Source organism: Eublepharis macularius, chromosome 3 (assembly GCF_028583425.1).
Source record: "Eublepharis macularius isolate TG4126 chromosome 3, MPM_Emac_v1.0, whole genome shotgun sequence".
Taxonomy (NCBI): domain Eukaryota; kingdom Metazoa; phylum Chordata; class Lepidosauria; order Squamata; family Eublepharidae; genus Eublepharis; species Eublepharis macularius.
In genome coordinates this window covers 3,405,300-3,432,322 of record NC_072792.1, presented here as the reverse complement: position 1 = coordinate 3,432,322, position 27,023 = coordinate 3,405,300, and the positions used below count along the sequence as shown (strand labels likewise).

Here is a 27,023-nt window from a genome sequence, read left to right as displayed (position 1 = left end):
GTTTGGTATTACCGAACTGAATCAACCAATTTTTCCCAGTGCACACCCCTATTTGAAACATCATCTTGAAATATGTAACAATTGTTAGTTTGTTCTTGCTACTTTTTATCTTAACAAATGCTACGTAAAATTAGTGATTATAAATTTCTCATACATATGAATATCTTTTGGCCCTCCACTACTGCAACTATTCTTGAATAATATTGCTAGCTTCTATGAAGTTAAACATATTCCTTGTGCCTGGGCCTTTGTACATTGTACATATTGATATGAGTTAGATGGTTCTTCTGACCAAGGCAATACAACTGTGTAACTCTATTGTTTTATGCTCCTCTCCGTGGTTGTTCTGTTCTAGTCCACTAAACTCCCTTTGTGGCCCATCTGGTTATGGAGCCAGGCTAACCCTGTTACTGTGTGCAAAGCTATCTTGAATGACTTTCTCGGTCATATGCAGCAACTGTCGGTGTAGTGGTTTGCTGCAGTGGTTAAGAGCACGGGACTCAACATTAAGTTGTCCTGAAGGGCGGTATATAAATTGAATGTTGTTGTTGTTGTTGTTATAGCCATAACAGTACTAAAAGTTTTGTTTTCAGGTTTTTGGTAATCTTAAAAGTGTTGCTGTAAGGCTGCAAGGAGAAACGTGAGCCCTCAAGCGAAGACACTATAATTATCTCTGGGAATGTGACCCCAGGAGACCTGGAATGAAGGCCGCAGTGATTCATGTTGGTTTCTCCAGGAGGGGCAGCCTCCCTTTCCTAGTCCAGAAAGAACAGCCCATCAACAAGCAAGTGCCAAAATTATGATTTTCTAATTTTGTATAAATAAATGTGTAATAAAAGTGAGAGTGTCAATTCTGAGACCAGAGAGACATGAACGTTCCTTTTTTTAACTGTTGTCAAAGTAATATCTTTCAAGCGGACCTTTGTGCTGTTTGGTCTTCTTCTTTGGCTAACCTCAAACAGCCTGGGGAAATTATTCCCTCCTCTTGATGAAAATCACACTCTTCATTAATGTTACCCCACCTTGTTGTTGTTCATTATTTTTAATAGTGATTGTTAAAGAAAAATATTTTTAATTGGAAAACCAAAGAAGCATGCTGTTTACTTTTTTAAAAAAATATTATTTTTCAAACAAATAGGGGTACAGAATATAAGAGGGAAAGAGGGGAAGATTTGAAAAGCAGTTGGAAGGACTATCAAAATATAATAATAATGTAGCAATCATGTGACGTTTAAAATGTAATGTTTAGTAAACTACATATACTAGTTCATTTAAAAATTTTAAAATTTAGTATTAACTATCAATTATTAAATATTTGAAGTACTTAACAATGTATTAAGTTAAGAAAGAACATTCTAAGCTTCCTTTTCTTGTCAAGCTGGACAGATTCCTGTGTGACCTGGAAGAAGTCCTATGCAGGGCATCTGTGCCATCCAAACACCACTTTATCTGAATAAATTCTGTTGCATGAACTGAACTATATATTCAAAAGTCCAATAGCTCATTATAACAAGGAGGTAACATCTCAAATTATGTCTTTCCAATTGGCACTTGAAATTATCCCTCACCGCTCAGAATCGGAAATTGATTCTGAGATGCTCTCAGACTCAGGCATGGGGAAATCTCAGGGATGTATGAAAATGTCATTCAAAGGTGCAATAACTTGGGTTGCCAAAAAAAAAGTCTTCTTCTTGGAAATGCATGGAAAATACGTACAGCAACCAATAACTGGTTGTCTGAGAACAGTGCTGTTGTCAGGTTCTGACTCTGGGGTGTTGGTGTCTGCTATTTTTGGAAAAAAACAAAGATTTTAGATTTTCTGCAATTTATTTGCAAGTCCCTGTCTGGAAATAATTTGAGAAACATCTCAAGAGTCTCTTCAGTCATATTTTAGTTTGGGATATAAAGACTGAATTATCAGCATAGAGCAATAATGGTAATTCCTTTGACATCAGTCTGGAGGCACGAAACTCTGGAGATGAGAGGCGCAACATTTAATCTTTTAGGTATAGATTGAAAAGAAGTGGAGCAAGCAAACAACCTTGCCTAACTCCCCTTTCAAAGCTAAAGCTTTCTGAAAGTTGCCCTTCTCCACCACAGTGGACCTGAATGGTAGTAGTAGTATGCAATATTGTGATTAGCCAGAGTAGTCTTTTATCAATGGTTGAGCTCTCCAGTTTCTCCCACAACTTTGTCCTACTAACTGAGTCAAATGCACCCTTGAGGTTCATAAAAGCCACAGAAATCCTCTCCTAAAGCCAATTTGTTCCCAACCTAAGATCTTGTTGATCTCGATCCATTCCAGTAATCTTTGATGTAAAAGAGACAAGTATAATTTCCCAACAGATGACAGAAGGCTAATTGTTGTATTATCACGGGGGGAAATGAGTGGGTGAAATTGGGTGAGCATCCTGCCCTCCTTTTATCAGGTCTTTTTTTCAGCTGGAACACGGCGGAATGGAGTTCCAGCACCTCTTGAAAATGGTCACGTGGCCGGTGGCCCCGCCCCCTGATCTCCAGACAGAGGGGAGTTGAGATTGCCCTCCGCACCTGCTGAGCCATGCAGAGGGCAATCTCAACTCCCCTCTGTCTGGAGATCAGAGGGCGGGGCCACCAGCCATGTGACCATTTTCTCCGAGGGCAATTTAAACTTTAAAAAATTCCCTCCTTGTTCCAGCTGACCCAAAGTGACGTCATTGTGCAGTCCCGAGTTCCACCAACTCTTTTCCAAGAAAAAAAGCCATGCCTTTTATTATATCTGAGAAGCCACCCCTGTTTAGGGAGGAAGGTAAAAAAGGTTAAGAGCAGGACAGCATAAGTTAGCTTGCTCTCTCCCAATCACACCTCGAATGCCACTGTGACAAAAAAACCCTTTCCCTTTTTCCATTTGGGGCTTTTATCCTTCAGTTACTTCCCTTATTATCTCCTCTTTTTAATTCCTTTTTTCCCTTTTCTTTTTCTTTCCCTCATGTTTCATTCCAGTTTTTGCTTGTATGTAATCCTTCTTATTAGTTCTCTACAATGAAAATGATACTGGACAGGACGCCCCAAGCCACAGGACCTAGGAACTGCGGGAGCTCCGATGGCTTCGCTTACCAACTAGGTGAGCTGGAGATAACTTGGAAATACAGTTTGATTTTTCCTTGTGCTACACCCATGAGCCATTCTGATGCTCCTTGTTGTTCTTAGCTGGTCTGCCTGAAATGCCTTTTAAAGTTCATCCCTTCATTATGAGTTGAGGCCTCTCTACTACTACTATTCCCCTTGACAGCTCATCATTCTGAGCCATTTCTCCATGATTTATGTATCACGTTATTTTGTTGGCTTTTAGTATTTAGCCACTTCATACATTTCATTACTTTGCTTTATGTATTTGGTACTATTCATAGTTTAATTCATTCACTGTGTTTTAATAAACCAGAATAATTTGTGCTAGTTGAATTACTGAGTCTGCATTTTCCTACTGCGTGAGCGTTATCCAGACTTACAGCGTCATCAGCAAGGCCTGGCACAGTACGCTGGAGCTGGAAATCCTGAGGTGACAAAGATATGGATAATGGTAATGAGCTCGGCCGGAAGGGAACCGACATTTGGATTAGGGGTAAATTCTATTTGCACCTAGCCTTTATGCCTTGGCTAGCTCCATAAAATAGCTTCAAATAAAATTTATACAATAAAAATAAAACAATTGCAATAGTAAAATCACAATAAATACTAATTATGCAGCATCAGTATTAAATTCAGAGCTGGCCCAGGGGTTCTGGTGTCCCAAGCAGTCATGAGTTTGGTGCCCCTCCCTCTGCCCTGAGCAGGGCGCAAGTGGAGCCAAGTAGGCAAGGAGCCACCCCGAGCGGGGGCGGGGGGGGCAGAAAGTCGGCAGCTGCCTGCTCTCCCTTCTTCTCTCTCACTGCTGGGGGGGGCAGGTTAGTCGAGCATGCCCCGGCCTCCAGCACTGCTGTGGACCATGGGAGCCCCAGGGGCTTTGCCTGCATTGTCATGACATCACCAGTGATGTGATTACATCACTTCCAGTGCAAGTCCAAAGGGATGTCATCGCTTTGCTGGCAACTCTCTGGCATTCATGCCACACTGCACGGTGGCATCACTTTCAGGTCATGCTGGTTCAGCCATCACGGCATCTGAGCATTGCTGACCCCTGCCCCGAAATTTCCCCACCCCGCTAGGAGTCAGCAGGAGCAGCCCGGGGGAGGGGGATGTCTCCCATCAAACAGGAGACTTGGCCTCCCTAGTGGTGGTGCTGAGGCTGGTGGCCTTACCAAGGGCTGCCGCTTGCTGTGGCTGATCCGTGGTCCCTGAAGATCTCCTGCCACCTGCCCCTCTCCTGTCCTGATGCCTAGGCAGTTGCCTAGAGCCGCCTCGTGGCTCCAATGAAATACCAGCACTCCAGTCTACTGCCAGAACAGCTACAGATCCAGAAGGACTCTGAGATGCTTTGGAGACCCCAAAACAGCTGCAAGCACCCCAACCTTCCCCAGTGATCAGCTGCCACCATCTTGTCTCTGTTCCAGGCCTTCATCCGCTTGACTATGCCTGGAATACATTTTAGGAGCTCTTAAGAGCAAAATGGAAAAACAGAGGTGGGTTTCTTCAGACTACTGAAAACAACACTCCAGCGTCCCAGCAGCCTCTCTTCAGATGAATACAGGCAGGCCGCATAATTCCAGACATGACCCAGAATCTACTTTAGGGGATCCACTTGCCTGAAGCAGCTAACAAGTATATTTTGTTTTACTGGTTCATTAATATCACCACATGCATAGCTGTCACAGCTGAATATAATTTATGTAGTCTTTAAATGGGTTACTTGAATCAAAATCCTGTTAAACACAGAAGTGAACATACAGGCTTTACTCGCTGTAGGCGACTCGCAGCTCTCCTCCACCTCCACGCACCGCTGTCAGCACAATGAGCATGTCACCAACCCTGCTACCGGTACTGGGGCTATGCCGGGCTCCATGCGCTGAGATGCTCTGCTAGTTTTCTGCCAAGACCACCGTAACTACATGCAGGGCGTCAATCTAACTTGCTGGTTTAAAACTGTTGCCAGGCATAGATCCCAACATATACAATGCTTCAGTGAGGTCTTTCATAGACCGGGCACTGGAAAATACTAACTGTATGTGTAAAATCACTCAAGTAGTAATTGAAATCAACAGAAATTAAAATGCAAAGTTTTGTCAGTGTCTGAATCCAGTAAATACAGCTGGAAAACACAGAATGCCTATGCTAACTTAGACAAGCCACAGGAGAATGTTTGGTGCGACCTCATGGAACGCCCAAGTGGGAGAAGTCTATGAGATGAAAGAGGTGTGATTATTGACTGCTTTGCAGACCCATCTTTCAATCCTAACCCATTTATGTGGCAGATCACGATGTCAACAAATAACAATTCACACAAACAAGCCTTGCTTCCTGAAAGACAGACTGGTGCTGCTGCCAGGAACGTTTTCTGTCATTTACAAAAATTCTCTCCTCTTCTGGACTCCGTTGACCAAGTAATCTTGAACCACAGGTCTAGAGCTCAGACTAGAGTGTTCTAAGGAGCTCTAAGGGTCCTTGGAGGGAACCTGGAAATATCAGCTCGTGTAGAGCTGAGCCCTAAGGCAGCTTATCCACGCCCAGCCGCTGATGACCGTGTTGTCTAGGAGCGCTGGGCAGCTACCAGGCCATGGGGGAGTTTCCATGTCCAGTTCTTCCCAGCAGTTCCGGCTGCTGCAATGTCCTTCTTCACAGGGCTAGTGATAAGGGGAGAGGAATCAGCTCACCTCAACAAAAAGATGCTGCCGAGAAGAGAAACGTTCACAACAGCTTTGTTTGTATATCCTTCGGTTTTATCTTTTATGTTCATTTTAAGCTCTGTCTTTAAATTGTTTTAATGATGTACTTGTGTGCTGGTTTTAACAGTTTTTAAGATGAGATTTTAACTTGTGTTTTGCTAGCAATCTGCCTTGGTGGCCCCATGAGGGCAGAAAGGCGGGGTAAAAACCTTGTAAAGAAAAATAAATATATTAAAGTATTTCTACCCTGCTTTTCCCTTATGGCCCAAGGCAGTGTTGCAGTAATCAAGATTAAAGCACGTTACACAAAGCAATACAAAGCAGTACACATGTATTTTAAGTGACCTTCTGCACTTTGCATGAACTGTCTTGTTTTTTTTTTAGAGTGCTGTGTAACCAATACAGGTGTGCTTTCATCTTTGACAGCTAATTAAAAGTAGTGTACTGGACACTATCTAGAATGGACCAATCATAGAATGGACCAACAGTGATCTACTTATTTGAACTCTTTCTGTCATTTTTCACAGATTTATAGTTTTGCTTTGCAAGTTGGATATAACATCATTTGTTGGCTAATTAGAAGATTATCCAATAGAAAATATGAATATTTAGTTAAGCATTAAACCAATCAAAATGTATCTGTGCTATCACATGAAAAAAAGATGATGATGTATAAAAAATGACAACACAGATAGTATGTCAGAGTTTTGATTGGAAGAAAAGTCAAGAGGATATAGGTGAGAGTCTTACCTTTGTACTGTATGCTACGGGAATCTTAATGCATGTCACAAAACCTTTGATTGTTTTAAGCTTAAGAGTTAATTAGGAAATGTTTGCAAATATAATTCTTATTACTTTTCTGTGTTCCATCTTTGTAGGATTTATATTAATAATCCTATGCTTTGATATCTTGCTTCTTTAAAAAGACTAGAGTGTATTTCAATAAAAAGAAATAAACTCTAGAAGGATTCTGTGTGTCTTGATGGGGAAAAGTATTGCAAGAAGAACCTATAAATAATTTGGTATTGATAAGCAAATTTGTTCAAAGAGCATGTTCTGTTTCACAGGTCTTAACTAAGTGCTGAAAGCTGTCCAAGAGTAAAGATAAATTAGTCTGAGATGGTGGGAGCCTTAGTAAAGACACAGATCAGAATCCATTACAGCAACTAACAATTCAAACATTAAAAATATACAAAATACAATAAAACCCAGCACTGCCCCCTCCGCCCGGAAGATTCCTGCAGCTTAAATCCCATCAAAAGCCATCACGAATAAAACGGCCTGACAGCGCCTCCTAAAAACTTACCTGTATGGCGCCCTCCTCACCTCTTCAGGGAGCCCATTTCAGAAAGGGTGAACCGCTCTGAAGAAGGAACAGGCTCTAGCAGATGCCAAATGGGCCCACCTTCAGGTGAGGCTTCCACGGGCCCAGGCAGGGGGCCAAGGAATAGACAGCTTTGCTGGAAACTGTTACACAGCCAGCACTTGGAATACTGAGACTCTCACTACAGTTGCAACCACCAGATTTAAAAGCGTAATCATGCAAGAAACTGGGGTAATTTAGCTAAGGATACATCTAAACTTATTCAGACACATCACCCATCAGCTCCCTCCTTGCAACCAGAGACCAGGTCATGCGATGAATGGGGCCTCTCCCAGGTTCAGTATGCCAGAGGTGCCCTGCCGGTGAGTAGTTAGTAGAGAGTCTTAGAAGGACACTAGACACAGCTGAGGCCTTGTACTGCCAGACTCTGTCACTGATTCATGCTGACTGGATGCCCAGACGCCAATCACTTTGCTTCGCCCCTCTTCCACTGCATGCATACAATTAAAACTGCCTCCTGCTGTTTCTCCATCTCCCATCTCTGACCAGCAGCATGCATGGTTTATCATGCAGAATAGTGATTGGGGGAGGGGGGATGAACTGTGAAGAACCTGCCCCTCTCCCTTGCTAGAGCACCACTGTGCAGACAGATAACCACCTTCCCAGCCCCATCCCAGTGAAAATCCCATGCTAAAGACACCTGTGATTAGTGATGTGCAACTATGCAGCAGAGCAGCTAGATGGACACAGGTGGCTACAGGTGTTGGTTGCATTGTAATTTCTTCAGGATAGAGACAAAACATACTTCTTAGCAAGGTACTTCTAACAGGGCTTATAAATAAAACTCATCATCCACTTAGGATGCCAACCTTCCTGGAAGTAAGCCTCATTGAACAAAATGATACTTATTTTTGAGTAGGTCAACTTAGGACTGCTCCCATATTCAACTGAAACCTTTTAAACTAAAAAAGTCATATTTAACAAGACTCAGGTGACTGTCATTACAAAGCAACTAGCTTAATACAATGGTTATTACCTTAACAAGTTACTACCTTAGCAATGGGGGGGTGCCCTTAGACTAATATTAAATGGCAAAAGTAATCAGATGAAGCCCCTATGGAACTTCCATCACCTGAGTTCCAGGAATGGGCAGAACAACAACAATTCAACTAACCTCGCAACCCACCCTGAATTGTTCATCTTTAGTACCTGAAGACAGGCTATCGGTGTAACGGTCCACCGTATCAAAACCCATTGAAAGGTCCAACAAGATCCGATAAATGGTTTTCTGAACTACCTCAAGATGAAATTTCTCCGCCAAGGCTACGAAAACTTCTATCTCAACCCCAGGCCAGATACGGAATGAGTCGAGAAAGAACGCTGTAGTCAAACCTGTGACCCCTCCCCCAGATACAGCAAGCGTGAGTAAGGAAATCGTCTGACAGTAGAGCTTTCCCGGAAGGGACCATTTGTTTATTCATTAGGTTGTGATCTCAGGTGGAGCTCAGTGGAACAAGTCAACAAGCTAGTGGTCTATAAGAATCATGTAGAAGCGCCTCAGTGGCAGACACAGTGGCTCAGCAGCTTAAGAGTAAACCGAATTACCAGGGCAAGTCCTTGGCCAGAGCTTTCCACACTGGCTTTCACTAAATCACGACAGGCAGAAATGGCTCACGCATGTATGCGTCTGTTTGTTGACAACCAGGAAACTCATCCAAGCAAGGAGCTGGCCAAGGACACATCTGGCTTGGATCCCGCTTCCAGGGCAGCGTCCAAGGCGTACTGGCTGGGAGTGTTTTCATCTCATCTGCAAAATGTCTTGAAAGCAAGCCAGGGGGCTTCAGATGGTTTTATACCCTGGCCAGGGCAGGGACGCCAACATCCACTGACCTCCCAAAACATTAGGTCGCAAAATTGTTATACTCAAGACTAAAAACTCGTTCATAAGTATAAATTAAGGGTGAACCACTCTGAGTGTGTGTTAAGTTGTCCTGAAGGGCGGTGTATAAAACGAATGTTATTATTAATGTTATGTGAGCCACTCCTCTCAGCCCCAGCTCCCCAGCTGTATCGTGGGGATAATAATAACATTGACCTTGTCCACTGCTCTGAGGGGGGCATTAATCTGTCTAGAAGAGCAATATAAGTGCAGTTGTTGTCATTGTCGTTGTTGTTACAATTTGTCCTGGCCATAATTTAAAGAAAACTTTCCCCCCTTATTCTTCACCTGCCTCATGCCCCTAGCAGCTGCCTACTCCAAGGCCAGGCAACACCAGGTTTGGACACAGAGCCACCTCACAGGGGCAGCGGCACGGTAGAGAGGAACGCAGCCCAAACACCCTCTCCTGTCTGTCCTGCTGGCAAGCAAGACGCTTCACTGAGAAAAGAGGCAGAGGGAGGCAACCCTGTGCACCTGCCCCTTCCTGACACCACCGACTGCACTGCTGAGCCCCACAGAGGAATATTCCAGGGAACTGGGCATCTGCAGCACCCATCAAACAAAAGCACTTGCTATGGATTCCCCTCGCCTCAAAATCAAGTAATAAGACATGTTAAGAAAGCTCTGGACTTAGAATAGAACAGACCGGCCCTGGCACAAGTCAAGCAGAGTAGCCCTTGCTGGGATACAAGCCAGCCCTGCAGGGCCCTTCAGCTCAATGGGCCAACGATGGGCATTAGTTCACCCACCGCATCATAGAATCATAGAATCACAGAATCATAGAGTTGGAAGGAGCCATACAGACCATCTAGTCCAACCCCCTGCCCAGTGCAGGATCAGCCTAAAGCAGGATCATCCCCTAGACAGGAAGGATGCCATTGCTGGCGAGGGGCCCAGGCCAAGGCAGAGGCTTCGGCAGAGTTGCTGGAGGAGCTCTGCTTGATCCTGGCCACCCACAGCCCTCCAAGGCTGTGGCCCACCAGGACATTTTGCTGTAAGCCCATCCACCCCATTCAGAAGCCTCCCATTTGCTATATTGTAAAAGTATTTCATAGAATCATAGAATCACAGAGCTGGAAGGGGCCATACAGACCATCTAGTCCAACCCCCTGCCTAGTGCAGGATCAGCCTAAAGCATCTCTGACAAATATTCATCCAGCCTCTTCTTGAAAACTGCCAGTGAGGGGGAGCTCACCACCTCCCTAGGCAGCTGGTTCCACTTTTGAACTACTCTGACCGTGAAAAAGTTTTTCCTAATATCCAGCCGGTACCTTTGTGCATGTAATTTAAGCCCATTGCTTCGGGTCCTACCCTCTGCTGCCAACTGGAACAGCTCTTTGCCCTCCTCCAAATGACAGCCTTTCAAATATTTAAAGAGAGCAATCATGTCCCCCCTCAACCTCCTCTTCTCCAAACTAAACATTCTCAAGGCCCTCAGCCTTTCCTCGTAGGGCTCAGTCTCCAGACCCCTGATCATCCTCATCACTCTCCTCTGCACCCTCTCGATTTTGGCCACATCCTTTTTGAAGTGAGGCCTCCAGAACTGCACACAGTACTCCAGGTGTGGCCTGACCAAGGCAGTATAGAGAGGGGCTATGACCTCCTGCGATTTCGACGCTATGGCCCCTTTGATACAACCCAGGATTGAATTAGCCTTTTTTGCCACCGCATCACACTGACTGCTCATATTCAGTTTACAGTCCACTCTTACCCCAAGATCCCTTTCACATAGACTACTGCCCAGAAGTGCATCCCCCATCCAGTATTTGTGCTTCCCATTCTTTGTTGAATTGCATCCTATTCACAGCTGCCCACTTCTCCAGAGTATTCAGGTCTTGTTGAATTTTAATTCTATCTTCTTGGGTGTTTGCTACCCCTCCCAATTTGGTATCATCAGCAAATTTAATGAGCAGCCCTTCCACTCCTTCATCCAGATCATCGATAAAAATATTTGTTTACAGCAGTCTCCAAAGACCACGCCAGAAGTGATGGTGTCCTTCTGGCCACCACAAGGAAGCCATCACTACTTTAAAATGCCATCGCAGGGAGCCCTCCTCTCCCTGTGCCTTCTCACTTGCAAAAACAGAAGGGGGAGGCGCAAGGACACCATCCCATCTAGTATGGCTCTCAGTCTACTCTGGTTGCTGCTTTCTCTGGAGGGAATCTCTTGATACCTTTGCAAGAGTAATATGGTTACACCATATGCATTTGTGCGGTTTTACTTAGAAAGTTCTCTGTAGTAAAAGGTACTGTCTTCTTTCAGTATTCCTCAGTCCAAGAACTCAGGGAGATAACATATAAGCATCACAAATTCCTTCTCTACAACTGGGAACTTCACGTATCTCCATCTACCTGTGAGAAAAACCTTGAAATTCCTATAGTCATTTAAACAACACCGTCAGCAGCAGATAGCAAGGAGTATGGATTGCCAAAACAAACTACTCCGAGCCAAGGGAACAGCAAGCCCAACTGCTATGACATCTAGACAGAGAGATGCGAACCAAGAAAGAAAAGATTTGCCTATCAACTTAAATAATATACACTTACATTTATTTTAACACTTCACATAATGCTAATATTTATTCCTCTGTTTTACAGAGTTTCCCTTAGGGAAATGGGGTTTATAGCAACTGAATCACATCATCTTCCATCCATGCTGGAAAAATGTCCACGCACTCCTCACTGCAAATATAGCCCAGTGACAAGGGTGCTTTCGCACTATTGTTTTATTATACAATAAAATATCAGACAATCTCAAAGCATCTACTGTATGGTACTGTGGAGGAATAAACACTGTTCTAGAGGTAGCCACAAGGGGAAATACATCGGGCAATCATATCACCTAAATCTGCCATGCTAGGGTGGCACAAACATTGTGAAACACACATCTGTATTGCCATTAGTGCATAACAAAATATTATACAATACTTCAGGAGAAACGGAATATATTTATCCTACGTTTTAAAAAACGCAAACATACACTAGTGTTATGGCCAGTGCTATGATAGGATACGCTGTATGATAGGATAACACTGTATTCTATTGTGATTTTCCTTACAAATAATGTTGAATGGCCATCTAACAAGGAGAAATTTATTCCCCTTTTCACTCTTTTTTCTCCCATAATATTATACCAACACTTGAGCAAAGTTACCACTCTATTTTTTCCTCGAATTTCTTTCCAATATCAGAGGAGTAGGAGCTGCTTTACTCCCCCTGCCTCTGCAGTCCAGGGATCCCCTGGCCAAGAGCTCAATGAAGAGCAGAAGCATGGAAGGCCTAGGGTTAAAATTTTTAAAACACTAAAACTCGAAACAACGGGTAACCCAGAAAAACGTGCCTTACCCCAGCAATATGGCACATGGTAGGAAAAGGACGCAGGATCTTCTCAGCCAGGCGGGCGTACAAACTCACCCTCCTGTGAAGGCTTCTGTCCCAGTTATAGCTGCAAAGACCTAGAGGGGGGTAAAAAAGAATACTTCAGAAAAAAATACTTCCCCCTTGGATTTCTATTTTGTTCCTTTTACAGTCTGTCTTACTATCAGAAACTCGAGGCAGATCACAAAAATTATTTTTTTTCGTCAGCTTTTCAACAGAGAAATTGGCAATTCCAGGGAGAGGTGAAATAAACTCCTATAAAATATAGGCCCTTTTTTGCACAGGCCGTTTTGGCCCCTTTTGGCCCCTTACCTCTTTGAGTGTCGTTCAGAATCCCAGGTGCTTAACTCCCCCTTCAGATTTCAGCACAGCGTGTCAAGGATCCTCTGCACAGGCAGAACATTCGGAAGAGAACTCTTGAAATACCACACTGAAATCTGAAGGGGGAATTAAGCACCTGGGATTTGGAAGAAAACCTGAAGAAGTATGGGGCCAAAAGCGGCAAACATCGCCCATGCAAAGAAGGTCATATTCTCTTTTGGAATGAAGGAACTAAGACGATGGCTTGGATCCCGCGTAAGAGAGGAGAGGCAGCCTGGTGAAGTTGTTAAGAGTGTCTGACTGGGATCCGGTTCAAATCCCCGTTCTGCCACGGAAGCGTGCTGGGGCTTCCATGATGCGCTGCTTCGAACTTCTGGACCTGAACGTTAAACCAAACAGCTCCCCAGGCTGCAGAGCTGCAAACGGTTTTCATTTTCTGCTGCCATTTTGCAGCATGGATTTGGGACATTGTTCACAGACTGGCTCAGATACACTTCTGCAAATGTGATTCATCAGAAGCTACTAAGCCTATCAAGCCCGTATTTTACAAAGGGATGTCTGTATTAATAGAATTCCCTAACGACAAGAGATAGACTCATAAAATCAGCTGCTTGGAGGGAACACTTTACATATCAAACCAGATATCTGTTTCTCACGCTTAATACACTGACTAAGGAGGAAAGAGCATTGTCAGGTTGCAACTGCTAAGGCAATACAACATTTCTGCATGCCTGGAACACTGCATTTTCATTTCTCTATTCAGGAAGACCTAATTTTTCCCACGTGAATACTTTTTTTAACAATTGACTGCCATGCTGCCCATTTTAGTGCTTTTCCAATTGTTGCATTTCCTGAGGGAAGGAGTGAGGACCACTGGATATTTTCTCTCCTAGTAATTAATACCCGCTTAGAAACATCAGCAGACATTCTGAGTCATTCACATCACCAATGAATGGACAGAACATGGCCAGAGTAAACATCCCACCCGTTTTGCTCCCAAAGCCATGAACAAGAACAGGAATTAATGTTGAAACCTGTTTTTAAGACTCTGAGAGGCTCAGGGCTGACGGTTGCTTTGCAAGCCGCTTCCTTCTCTGCTCTCTGGGTGTTCCTGCAATGTTGCTTCATGAAATCCTTTTGCCTTTCTTTTGGTAACTCCACTGCGGCATTTCGGGTTGGACGGCTTCCTTCCACCATTCCTCCACCACTCTGGCCCTTCTTCCCTCAGGGGTCCCCCCCCTCGGCCTCAGAAATGGGAGCACCAGGAGGTGGCACCACCTGAGCCCCCGTTGCTCCCCGGGGAACTGCTCTGCTTGCTCACTCTCGCTCTCTCCCAGCGGTTGCCGTCTTCCCCTGTCTTCCTCCCCAGCCTGGGTGAGGATCCCCCCTTTTACCCTTGCCCTATTCCCATCCCCGCCTCCCTAGCCCCTCCCATAGGATTTGGGCCAACTCTGTGGCCAGGGGCTGTCGGACCCTTCCCACTACTCCCTCCCTGTGGTGCTAATCACTCTTGCGCCCATCTGTCAGGGAATGAAGTTGTACCCAGCCTGGCTCTTCAAGGTTGCTTGCTGTCAGCAGTGGTAATGAGGTCACCAAGAGCACCTGACTGTTGGCTCCCCTCACTGTGGTATTCAGTGCCATCCTCCCCCCCCCCCGTGCTGCCACGGAGCCTCATGCTATAGCTGTGGGGAAGCTCCACCTGCTGACTGCACAGTGACCCTGTGTTCGAGCCACGTGAAGGCCCTGTGCTTGGGCCCGGCCCCGAACTCATCTGGGCCAGCTTGCTTGCCACCCAGCTGGGCAAGCTGAAGGGCAGCCAGCATGCTGGGCCTCTCGAACCGAGCATGCCCGAGCATCAGCACGGCTGAGTGGGGGAAGAGGCCATGGTCCCACCAGCGGGCCTGATTCTTCTGAGGGCACGGGGGCTGAGTCTGGGGCCCCAAGAGGTACCATCTTTGGACACACACACATCTTTCGGGGCTGTCTGTGATGAGGTTGCTGTCCTCGTGAATCCGCAACATGTCGTTGGCACTTAGATGTTGATTTCCTGGCTGGTGTGTCACTGAAAAGCCGAAGGGCAGAAGAGAGAGGTACCACCTGAGGACTCGGGGGTTATGGTCCTCCATCTGAGCCATCCAGACCAAGTGGGCATGATCTATCACCAATTCAAAAGGGTTGTTGGCCTGGTAATATCGGGGGGGGGGGCTCCGATGGCCCCCTTCACTGCCAGAGCCTCCTTCTCTACTGTAGAGTAGCTGCATTCAGCCGGTGGCAGTTTCCAGCTGAGGAACAATATGGAATGTTCCTGGCCACCGATGTCTCGTGATAGGAGGGTGCCCAGTCCAGACTCTGAGGCATCGGTCTGCAGAATGAACGGACAGCTGAAGTCTGGTTTCCTCAAAAATAGGGCACTGGGCAGCACCGTCCTCGTGGTCTGGAATGCCTGGAGCCATTCTGGGTCCATATCACTGAGTTCCATTGGCCCTTCCACAAGCAGTCAGCCAGCGGGCTGGAGAAGTGGGGCACTAACTTCAGGTCATGAACCCTCTTGCAGCGCTTCTAGAAGGGTCCTCATCGGGCCTCATACAAAAGGGCCCAATCCCCACTTTCCGTCAACAGAGTGGGCAGGATAGGAAGAGGCAAATTTTGTGCCCAGCCTTCAGGAGACATCCGTGCCTCTTCCTTTCTGCATTGTCTGGGGTGGCCAACAGGAGGCAGCACTTTTATATGGCACTTATGAGCCTCTCTTTCTCCTCCCTTGGTATCTGAAGCAGCAGCCTGGGACAAAGACCTTGACAGAACATGCCTGACCCAACCCCACTTGGCTTTTGGTCACACCCAGGCAGTGTGGTGCTGTAAGCCCGATCCTCTCTCACTGCTGGCACATGGAGTAGCAGCTGGCCAGCTACGGGCGTTGGGTGAATTAGGTGCTGTGCCTCTTTTGAGTTGCAGTGGCTGTACTTCAGGAGACAGGATGTCCTGGATGACATCATCCCCTATCCCACCTGCACATTTTGGGGGGCAGAAGGGAGGTTGTCTGGCTGAAGGCGTTTTCTTTAGCTTAGCAACCCAGTTTGTTTTTCCGGCTAAGCTTTACCTGGGTAGGAGAACAGGTCAGCTTGCTGGGGACAGGAGAGGCTTTCTAAACTGGCTGGATACTTTTGAGTATGCTCAGAAGCACTGTGTCTAGCTGGCGTTGGTGGGATGAGTATTCTTCTGCGGGTTCAGATTCCATGCTCCCACTAGCAGACGTTTATTCATCCTACATGCGCAGCTCACAGATTATAAACTCTACCACGACCGGGGGATGGTCAAATGTGGGCGGGACGTGCTTGCTGGAGCAGATCCCGAGGACCTGAAAGGTAAAGAAGCGGCCCCCTCAGGAGGACTCCAAAAGTAACCAAAAAAGCTTTCCATGGACGTGGTACAGGTTCAACGCTAAAACAAAACATGAATTAAAAATAGGAGATTTTGGTTCTTTTTACATAGGAGAAATGTTAGAAATGAGAGCCAGTTTGGTGTAGTGGTTAAGAGTGGCAGGACTCTAATCTGGAGAGCTGGGTTTGATTCCCCACTCCTCCACTTGAAGCCAGCTGGGTGGCCTTGGGCTAGTCACGGCTCTCTGGAGCTCTCTCAGCCCCACCCACCTCACAGGGTGTTTTGTTGTGGGGATAATAATGGCATGCTTTGTAAACCACTCTGAGTGGGCATTAAGTTGTCCTGAAGGGCGTATATAGATCGAATGTTGTTGTTGTTATTGTTATAAAGATGGCCTTTTCTTGTGAAAGAAACAAATCACAGTCAGTTCTGTTCAGGTGTTCTTGCTTTGCCCAGCTTTATCAAAGATACTCATGCGTGTGAGTGATGCTCGTCTAGCACCATTTTCTTGAAAAAAATAGGCCAGGGGAACCCGCCCCACCCCACCCCACACACGAGCTTGCTCCATTATCAATTTGGGGAGTGGAGTCAGTGCCCATCGCGTTACGGTTTTAAGGTTTAACCAGTATTTGGAAAAATTATTAAACTTGGAAGACAGAATTTTAAAAAAGGAAGTGCCATATATGCCTGTCTGCGTGTCTGCCATGAATGTATTCTGTGTTATGTACTGGTCCTCTGAGGGCATGAGAAGTTTCTTATTGATGTCAAGGCAGTGGGTTATCTTGCAAGTATTCACTTTCTCTTTCCCCGCTGCCTCCAGAAAATGTCCTTGAAGGCCGGCTGCGGCCAGCTCGAAATGTATCCCTCTTGGGAACTGGGATGAATTCATTCTTTGTTCTGTCTAGCCTAAACCTAGCTTCTCCCTTTCTCTCCCCCCTGGCTCTTTCGTGCCAAAAACTTTAATGGTCCTTATCCCGATGGTGGGAACTTTCCCTATAACTAACATCACCAACCCCATGTATGTCACTTCTGCCAATTCAGTTGTCTGAGCACCTTGAACTTGATGGATCGCTAATAAAGTTACTTCAACCAATACACCTGCGTGTTTGCTGTGGAGAACTTGGGGATTCTACCTGCCAAGGACTGACAGGAAGTTTTTCAACAATCCCCCAAATGAAAAGCAACTAATTTCAGCTCTAGAATGTCATCTCCAATAAAAATATTGCAACAGACAGTAACAATTAGCTGGTTCTGCTAAAAGCAAATACTACAAAATGCATTCTGCACCCCTCCTCCTCGTAATTTAAAAACATCCCCCTTCTCTGTTGTACTTATGAAACGTGATGAACCTTTTCTTTCTTCTCTAATTTTTAAATTTAAAAAAATATGGAAACTAGAAAAATCTAGAAAAATCTCAGTATTATTCTACTGAGAGACTATAAAACATACTGAACTTTTTGTCTCTTGTGTATTTTAGCTACAATCTTTAAAATCTTTATAATTTGCAAGGGGACTTTGGGCCAGCCATTCTACGCCTGCCTTAACCTACCTCACAAGGCCATTATAAAGATACAAAGGTCATTATAAAGATATAATGAAGGCGAGAACCCTGCCCCAAACTTCTTCTTAAGCAATGTTGTCTTTGTCTTTTAAAAATGTATATACTAACATTCTTTATAAGTAAAAAGGTTTTTAAAAATTAAGTACTTTGGATTTTCAAGAAGCTGATAGCATTCGGCCAGGGAGGGGAGGGGAGGGGGGGGGAGTGGATTTAAAAGCAGCCCCTGCTGTTCTTTTGTGCCACCTTTCTAGCTTGGAACACCAAAAACTACATTTCAGCAATAATCAAAAGTCATGTAGGGAAGGAAAGATTTCTTTGTCGCAGTGTTCTACATCTCCATTCTTGCCAATCATTCAGCTTTAGAAAATCTCCCACTAATACAGAAGCATTCTCAAACACGCTCCCTACTTAAATTTAATATAAAAAGGATTTGGAGTTTTGTTCACATCAAAGGAGTTATTCTGACAAAAGGCTAGAAAACTGAATTTGTGAATCAGAAAAGCTCCCTGCAGTCTCTCCCCCCCCCCCATTTCTAATGCAAAGCAGCATGAGAGAGCAGACGAAGCCACGGTCCTCAAACCTCTTCCTTCCAAGGAAGTCAAAGGAAATGACTCCAGAGTACAAATTTGGAGGATTGCTGCCTAAAGCTATTAAACTTATTCTTGTGATGCAAAAGACTTTAGATCAGCAGGCAAACAAGGAAGCGTTTGAGCAGCCAAAGGAAACTTGGGTAGAACTATATTTGCAGATCCTCATTATAAAGTTCTCCTGAAAGAAATTAAAGCAAAGCAGAAGCATCACGAAGGCGGCATAATCTCTCCCCTCTTGAACGCTCCTCCTCAGCAATAACACTTCTTACAGCCACCCAGACTCTGCTGATAAAAACAACATCTGGCTGCCCTTCTCCATCTAGCAAAAGTGTAGGTTTTCTGATCCTCCGAAACTTACATTTCAGCTCGGACAGCCCCACCTATCACAGCCTCATCCTAGAAAACAGACCACCCTCCACAGTACTGATTGCAAGGAACCAGCTCAGTAGTCGGGAGTTAGTTTGCACTCCATGCAACCCTCTGACTGCTGCTGCCAGAGCCCAGAAGAAGAACATGCTGTCGAGTTGCAACTGACTCTTGGCAATCAACTCTACAGGGCATGCAGTGGGGCACCCTAAATGCATGGGGTTGCTGGCCGGCCAGCTCGCCTGGAGGCACCACCTCACCACTTCACCCCAGTGTGCCGGGAGTGGAAGGGGAAGAGAGGGATTGCCCTTTGACCCCCTTTGCACTGCTGCTGTGCTTTCCACTTCTCTTGCCTCCTTTCAGAGGAGGACTACGGAGGCCCAGCAGCCCCTCCTCACATGGCTCCAGTCCTGGGGAGGATGCACCACTGCCTGCCCTGCCCATTCCCAGCCTCGTGCAGAATCTGCAAGTGGGGAGGGGAAGACTCGGGCTGAGCTTTGGTGGTGCTTCTTTGCAAAGGGGCCAGGGGGAGGGAGGGCAGGGCAGGCGCAATGGGCCTCAGGGGCACAAGGAACCAGAAGGGTCTAGCGCCCCCCCCAATCTTGGCTCCTTCCAGTTTGGAAAGTTCCCTGAATCCTTGGCTGTCAGCATTCACACCACCCTGTGCAGGGCCTGTAAGGTGAGCAGAATCTGTGCTTTCATTTGGGTGTTTTCACAATGCGTCTCCTCCGCCCCCACCCCCCACCCCCGATTCCAAGATAGTTAAATGCTTGTGCGTCACTCTGCATTATTCCTGAGGAATATGTTGACCCTGCTTTCCAAAGAGAGAAATGCAGGGCAGCCCATTATACAAAATCGGTTCATTTTTGTACGCAGTGAGGCATGTCAAGTGACCCCCCCCCCCCCCAGCATAGTGGACAGCCCGACTAGCTCTTGCTCCTTGAACTAGTTTGGTGGGTGTCACTAGCAGCAGGGAGACGGCCGCAGGGGCTGCTAGCCGGTGGGGCCCGTTCATTTAGGGCTGCTGCTGCTGCTGCTTGCCTGTTCTGGATCGGGGCCTCATGGCTTTGTGCTAAAAACTACAAATCAATTAAAAATGGTGTCAGCACACACGAGTACAAACCCAAGGAAGGCATCTTTTAGCCTGGCCCTTAAGTCCTGTTCTCTGGGTGTGCTGGCTGCAGACTTCCAGCCAGTGTGCCCCAACATTCTCCACCCATGCTTGTCCTCGCTCTCACTTGGAAGCAATCACGAGACCAGCAATGGGAGACCTGCCAGAGCCTCCTTTGTGCTGCCTGTTGAGCAGGGGGTCTGCTAGGTGACCAATGACTTCAAACTAGATTCCTTCCCAATCTAAAAGCCGTTTTTTGTTTTTTTTTCACACTTCTAACTAGCAGCCAGGGCCATCCTCAAAGCACAGGACTTGGGTGTTGAGCCAAGCTACAAGTGATGCCTGACACAGGTTGGACACTTGTCAGCTTCCCTCAAGTTTTGATGGTCTTGCAGCTGTAATGGAGAGCCAAGCTGTAAAACCAGAACGCCTACATTTCCTATCAAAACTGGAGGGAAGCTGACAAGTGTCCAACCTGTGTCAGGCGTCACTTGTAGCTTGGCTGTTATCCATCCCTGGATCTTGCCTAGCTGGCAAGAGCTTTCACTTTCTGTGAGTCAGCAAGGCCAGCCTCACTCTGAGCACACGACAACCATCGATCCTTGAGGCAATCCAGGCAGGAATGGCTGCTGCTCCATCCCTGCGTTCCAGGGAGAGACGCAGCTGCTGCAGAGGCTGTGATGGATGAAAACGGCACCCACCAGTGACTCCGGTGGAGAGGCCAGATTAACTTTCCAGGAGTGTGAGATTCTGCCCATTACAGAGTGTGGAGGCGGGCACTGTGATGCCGAAGGTGTAGAAGAATGTTAAAAATTGCCCTCCAGTCCATTTGGGATCAGACCCCCCTTAGTGCAGCCCAATTAACTTAAGTTCAAAACAACGGCAGCCCCCGGGCTGGCAGAGACTTGGGATTCTGCTTTCATTCTGTGCGTGTGTGCTCACGCATGTGCACATGTGTCTGTGTGTGTTATGCGCCATCAAGTTGCCTCCAACCTATGGCGTCCCTATAAATGAAAGACCTCCCAAACGTCCGATCATTAACAGTCTTGCTCAGATCCTGCAAACTGGAGAATGTGGCTTCTTTTATTGAGTCAAGGCATCTCGTTTTAGGTCTTCCTCTTCTCCTGCTGCCTTCCGCTTTTCCTAGCATTATTGACTTTTCCAAAGAATCTTGACTTCTCATGATGTGACCAACGTACAATAGCCTCAGTTTAGTCATTTTAGCTTCATTTGATCTAGAACCCACTTGTTTGTCTTTTTGGCGGTCCATGGTGTCTGCAGAAATCACTTCCAGCACCACTACAGATGCTACTTTCTGCTCTAATCAAGCTGCATCGTGCATTCACACCCTGACTCCCTTTACACTTTTCTGCACACTCGATTTATTCTGATTTTCTTAGCAGTTGTTCACCAAGCACTGGGACAGGTTTGGGTACAGCTCTTCTGCACATCTGCCCTCCCTTTGCACTTTTAAAGTTGTGAACTCAGTTTAGTTTGTCCTGTGCATGCCTTAAATAATCAGACTTTCCAAGGGAGGGTGCTGTCATTATCCGTGGCATCATCAGTGACATCACAGCTCCCCCCCTCTTTTTTTGTTTCTTTGTACATGCTTATATTAATAGATTAATTATAAGGGCTGGGTTTTTTTAAAAAAAGGATTGAAAATGAACACAAGGAGAAGGCTTTGCATGGGGGAGCCTAAAAGGGGAGCAGCTCCACCACCTACACCCAAGTCCCCCCTGTCCAAAGAGCCCGGACTCAGGGGCTGGAGGCCAGTCCTGGCAGGGCACACCAACCTCTGTCAAGAGGGAGCCCAGAGCTGCAGCAGCTTTTTCTGGCACCAGAAGTGGCCCCCCACGCACCCACCCTGAGCCACCAAGGCTTTTGCAATTTTTTTTTTAAAAATCGTCAATTTAATATTGGTAGATTGACGTAGCAAAGTACAGATACATGCAGCTGGTGGTCTGCATTCCCACTTCCACTTAACAAAAGAGAACGTCTCTAGCCCCTTCCTTTGGGGAGCTATCAGGAAAAAGGCGTCTCTCCAACAACGAAAGGGGCCAGAGACTTTTTTAAAAAATGAAAAAGGGGAATTCAGAGAACCTGCCGCATGTTCCATTACAATAGTAGGCAGGGCTTTTTTTCTGGGGAAAGAGGTGGTGGAACTCACTGGGTTGCCCTCGGAGACAGAGGGGAGAAACTCCCCTCTGTCTGGAGATCAGGGGGCGGGGCCACCAGCCATGTGACCATTTTCAACGAGGTGCCGGAACTCCGTTCCCCTACGTTCCCCCTGAAAAAAAGTCCTGATAGTAGGTCAATCTATCAGTATGAGATCAATGATTAAAAAAGAACAAAACAAAACCAGGAAGGCAGAGGGCAGAAGCGGCTCCGCAATGACGACTGTCCAGTCATCAAAAAGTGATTTGGAGGTGGGTGGGACAAACAAAAACAAAAAACATTACACGTGACGGAAAAAATTATCTCAAGATCAGCTTTCAGAAAAAGATTGGAACAAAGGGGGTCTCAAAAGAACCGGGGAGAAAACCCAAACAACTTGAAGGGAAAAAATGCATTTGTAGCTCAAAGAATTTATTGAAGCATTACGGGGGCAGAACCAATGGTAAAAACCAGTGCGGAAAACTCCTTCTTTGCTTTACCCCTCCCACCTCCTGACTGGGATACAAAAGCTCAAGGGTCCCCACTCCTCCCTGTATCTGAAGAAGGGAGCTTTGACTCTCAAAAGCTTGCACCCTGAAACACTTGTTGGTCTCTAAAGTGCTGCCGGACTCAAATCCTGCTGTTCTACTGCAGACCAATAAGTCTCCCCCCCCTCCCCAGAAACCACAGTCCAGCTCAATTAACAACAACAACAACATTCGATTTATGTACCAGCCTTTCGGGCAACTTAACGCCCCCTCAGAGCGGTTTACAGAGTGTGTTATTAGTTTCAGCATCTTAGGTGCTGCTCTACACAATCCCCACAACATCTAGAGATGTTTGGCACCATGTCAGCCACGGCTACAACTCCTGCCACAACGTCACTGGGATTCCTCACCATATTTTCTGGTTGTCGGACCTGTAGTTCACAGACTACTGGTGAATGGTGATGATGCCGTCACGGCATAGCTGGGCCCAGTCCAGAGTTGGAGCTGTGGTTGTAGATGCCCACAGGGCATTTACTCGGAACCGATGGCAGGGGCAGATCCACCCATCATTCGTACCCGCACCTCACACCAGTCACCACTGTGGTTCAGCCTGCAGGATCAACGAGGAAGTGGGGAGTGGGCTCTCATACTGCAACCAACTACAAGATTTCCTAAGAATATCTACAGTGTCTAACAGGGCTGCAATGAATATCAACACAAAACTAATTTAGAGGGAGGGAGAGGAAAGGAGGACTCAAATCTCAAGACGGAGCCATCACAATATTACAAGCCCAAACATAAACAAGATTCGCAGCTGCCCCTCACACTATGGCAATTATGCTGCCCGTAATTCTTTTGCCTTATCTCAGTAATCTGAATCCACAAGCAAGAAGCCTTCACATCTCTTGCAATTTTTGCCATCCGCAGCTCATTTACTTTTATGTAAATCAGTCAAACACATTCAAATCAAAATGCACACTTTATTAAACTGGGTATAGTGGCAGAAAAATGGGTGTTTAATTTGAACACAACATATCAATGCGGAAAAACTGCTGTTGTTGGGGGAGCACATACATGCAAACTGTCTCACATTGCACATTTTTAAGCCTAGACAAACTAGAAGTGCTGCTGACTGGGAAGGCAGACCTGCTGAAGGTCGCTTCCCACTTTCAGTGGGGCTCGGCTGACCCTTACAGACACCTTGGGGTTCTACGGGATCTGGCACTGCTACCAGAAAAGCAAGTTAATGCAGCTGCAAAAAATGCCTTCCTCAAACTCCGGTTAGCTTGGAAGACGGCCGATATGGCCACTTGGATCCGCACCATGGAGACTAGACTACTATAATGCACTATACATAGGTCTCCCCTCAGAGTCAACTCAGAGACTCCAGTTGGTGCAGAATGCCACAGCTCAATTATTATTAGGAGCCAGGCAGAGCATGCCTATGACTCCCATTCTGCAGCAACCTCCCATCAGTTAGCAGACTGAATTTAAGTTTTAGATATCACATACAAAGCTCTTCATAGCCTTGGCCCCTCATATTTACGAGACCGCCGCTTTCTTTATGCTGCCTCACCATGGCAGCTTCACTCATCTGAACAGGGACTTCTGCAGGTACCATCCTATAAATGGGCAAAATCAACAGCTGCCCATACAAGCGCATTCTCTGTAGTGGCCCCCTCCTTGTTGGAATGGCCTAACTGAAGAGGTCAGGAAAGGTCTTATGCTTCTGGCTTTGTGCTAAATGTAATTATTCAGGAGGGCTTTTTAACACAGGTTATAGGGCTGTGTGCTGCAAGAAAATGGTTCAGAGAGATGTGCTGGTAAATGGATAGGAACTGTTGACTATAAAGCCATCTGGGCTCTGAGAAAGAGCGGGAAAGGGAGCGGCTAGAGTGGCGAGTCTTTTTCTGTTGCCTTCCTTAACTGCTGGGGGGATTTGCTGAGGTTACTGTGTGGGAGGACAGTGTTTGGGGCTGCGTGAGTGTGTAGAGCCTGCTGTAAACTGGTGCCAGTTGTTTCTGTTTGTCTTTTTGCCTGAGTTGGAGCTGATTGCAGAGGGGGATTGTTACTAATTGGGGAGTGCCTGTTTTGCCTGGGGCTAACTGCTGGCCCCACCCTCTACTGACTGAGCCTTGAATTGAATTAGGCTCCTCCTCACCAGAGGCACATCACAGCCATCTGGGCTCTGAGAAGAAGCAGGAAAGGGACCTGCAGCTAGAAGAGTACGCTTGGAATATACTTGGGAGGTGATGACGTTGACAGAAGGCCCCTTTCCAGTCACCAGCATGGAGTGTGCCATGTTTGTTTTCCTCCCGGAAGAGAAGCTGGACTTCACCTGTCAGAAGTGTAAGCTGGTCAGGCTTTTGGAGGAGAAGATTCAGAGCCTGGAGGAGAGGATCATCACCCTTCAGGAAACCAAGGAAGGGGAGGATTTTATTGAGAAGAGCCTGGGGGCTCTGCACAGGCATGAAGAAATAAGTCCAAGCAAAGAAGGAAGAGTTGATCTCCTGTCTGAGCCTCCTCTCAGGTCTGCAGTACAAACTGGAAGATGAAGACTAAGGCGATGCTCTGGTCCACTTGAGCTCAAGAATCGTTTTGAGGTGCTTGAGACGAGAGTGGAAGGAGAACCACAAAAACCTGGGGGAGGGAGTGAAGAGGGCATGGGGCCACATGGAAGTGGAAGAAAATGGAAGGTGGTGGTCATCGGGGACTCTCTGCTCAGGGGTATGGAATGTCATGTGTCCAGGCCACATCCCCTACTCCGAGAGATGTATTGCTTTCCAGGAGCCAGAATTCAGGATATTACAGACCTACTGCCGAAACTGATCAGACCGACTGATCAGTAACCATTTGTGCTGGTTCGTGTGGGAATGAATGACACAGCTGTGAATACTATTGCAAGAATTAAAGAGGACTATGAAGCTCTTAGAAGGCAGTTGAAGACAGTGGTGGCACAGGTGGTATTTTCTATCCTACCTGTCAAAGGAAGAGGAATGCAAAGGGAGTAGACCATACTTGAGGTGAATCGTTGGCTGAGGTGGGGGTGCCGGCAGGAGCGCTTTAGGTTCTGGGACCACAGGATAAGTTTCCTTAGAGAAGGCCTTCTAGTACATGATGGGCTTCACCTCTCAAGGTCAGAGAAGAACATGTTTGGAAAGAATCTGGACAGCTTCATCAGGAGAGCTTTAAATTGATGCCGCAAGGGGAAGGGGATGATCAACATGGAGATATCAATGAAGAAGTGATAACAGCCGAGGCCCACCTGAGTAGGACAGATCAAACAAAGGTACAAGGCTACCAGTGCCCATATACCACTGCCCAAAGTATGGGTAATAAGAAGGAAGAGCTTGAGCTTCTCTTGCAAACAGAGGGCTACGATATAGTAGGAATTACGGAGGCTTGGTGGGATGATTCCAATGACTGGAATGTGCTAGTGGATGGGTATGAGTTGTTCACAAAAAAACAGAAGGGTAAAAGAGGAGGCGGAGTGGCATTGTATGTGAGGAGAGGGCTTGATTGTCAGCAAGTTATGGAGAATGTGGTTGATAGCCCAGGGGAAAGTATATGGGTGGAAATAAGGGAAGGACAAAGGGTATTGTTGTTGGAGTCTGCTACAGACTGCCTGACCACGGAAAGGAAATGGATGTTGCCCTCCTTGAACAGATTGATAGAGTATCCAGACATCAGAACCTTGCAATTATGGGTGACTTCAACTTCCCCGACATGTGCTGGGAGACAGGCTCAGCAAAGCGTCATGAATCACGCAATTTCCTGACCTGCCTGGCTGATAACTTCCTTTTTCAAAAGGTGGAGGAAGCTACAAGGGGCTCGGCCATACTAGACTTGATATTAACCAACAGGGAAGAATTGGTAGATGAGATGAAGGTGGTGGGGACCTTAGGGGGAAGTGACCATGTCCTTCTTGAATTCCAGTTGCTGTGGGGGGCCAAGGAAGTTCATAGCCAGACTCGTAGGTTAGATTTTCGTAGGGCCAACTTCGATGAACTCAGAGGCTTGATGAGAGTCATTCCGTGGGGGAGTGTGCTGGAAGGGAAAGGAGCGAGTGAAGGGTGGGCCCATCTCAAACACGAGCTTTTGCAAGCTCAAGCCTTCACTATCCCAGCAAGACGGAAACATGGTAAGGGCTCCAAGAAACTGATGTGGATGTGCAGAGAGCTCCAGAATAAGCTAAGGGAGAAAAGGGAAATGTTCAGGAAATGTAGAGAAGGACAGACCTCTAAAGAGGAGTATATGAGGGTTACTAGGTACTGCAGATCAGCCATCAGAGAGGCCAAAGCTCAGTACGAGCTGGGTCTGTCCAGGAGGGCTTGTTACAATAAGAAAAACTTCTACAGATATGTGAGAAGCAAACGCAAGGTAAAAGAGGCAATTGGACCGCTGTTGGGAGTAGATGGAGAAACTCTGATGCAGGACAGAGAAAAAGCAGACAGGCTTAATGACTTTTTTTTGCCTCTGTTTTCTCCCTGAAGAACTCAGGCACATCTAGAGATAGTAGAAAATGTGACAGGACACCTGAGTGGCTAGTTGACATTGACAGAGAGGTTGTGGAGAGGCATCTGGTTGCACTAAATACAACTCCCCTGGGCCG

At 46.4% G+C, this 27,023-nt stretch overlaps 1 protein-coding gene across 4 annotated transcripts in view; it reads right to left on the bottom strand.

Annotated features, from left to right (window-relative positions):
• Positions 1-12,502, bottom strand: part of ENOX1 (ecto-NOX disulfide-thiol exchanger 1) — a 281,697-nt gene extending 269,195 nt beyond the window's left edge. For all 4 annotated transcript variants that reach the window (XM_054973854.1, XM_054973857.1, XM_054973856.1 and 1 more), the window contains exon 1: positions 12,407-12,502. The gene's annotated coding sequence lies outside the window, so the exon portion shown is untranslated. The remainder of the gene's footprint in view (positions 1-12,406) is intronic.
• Positions 12,503-27,023: the final 14,521 nt, after the last annotated feature.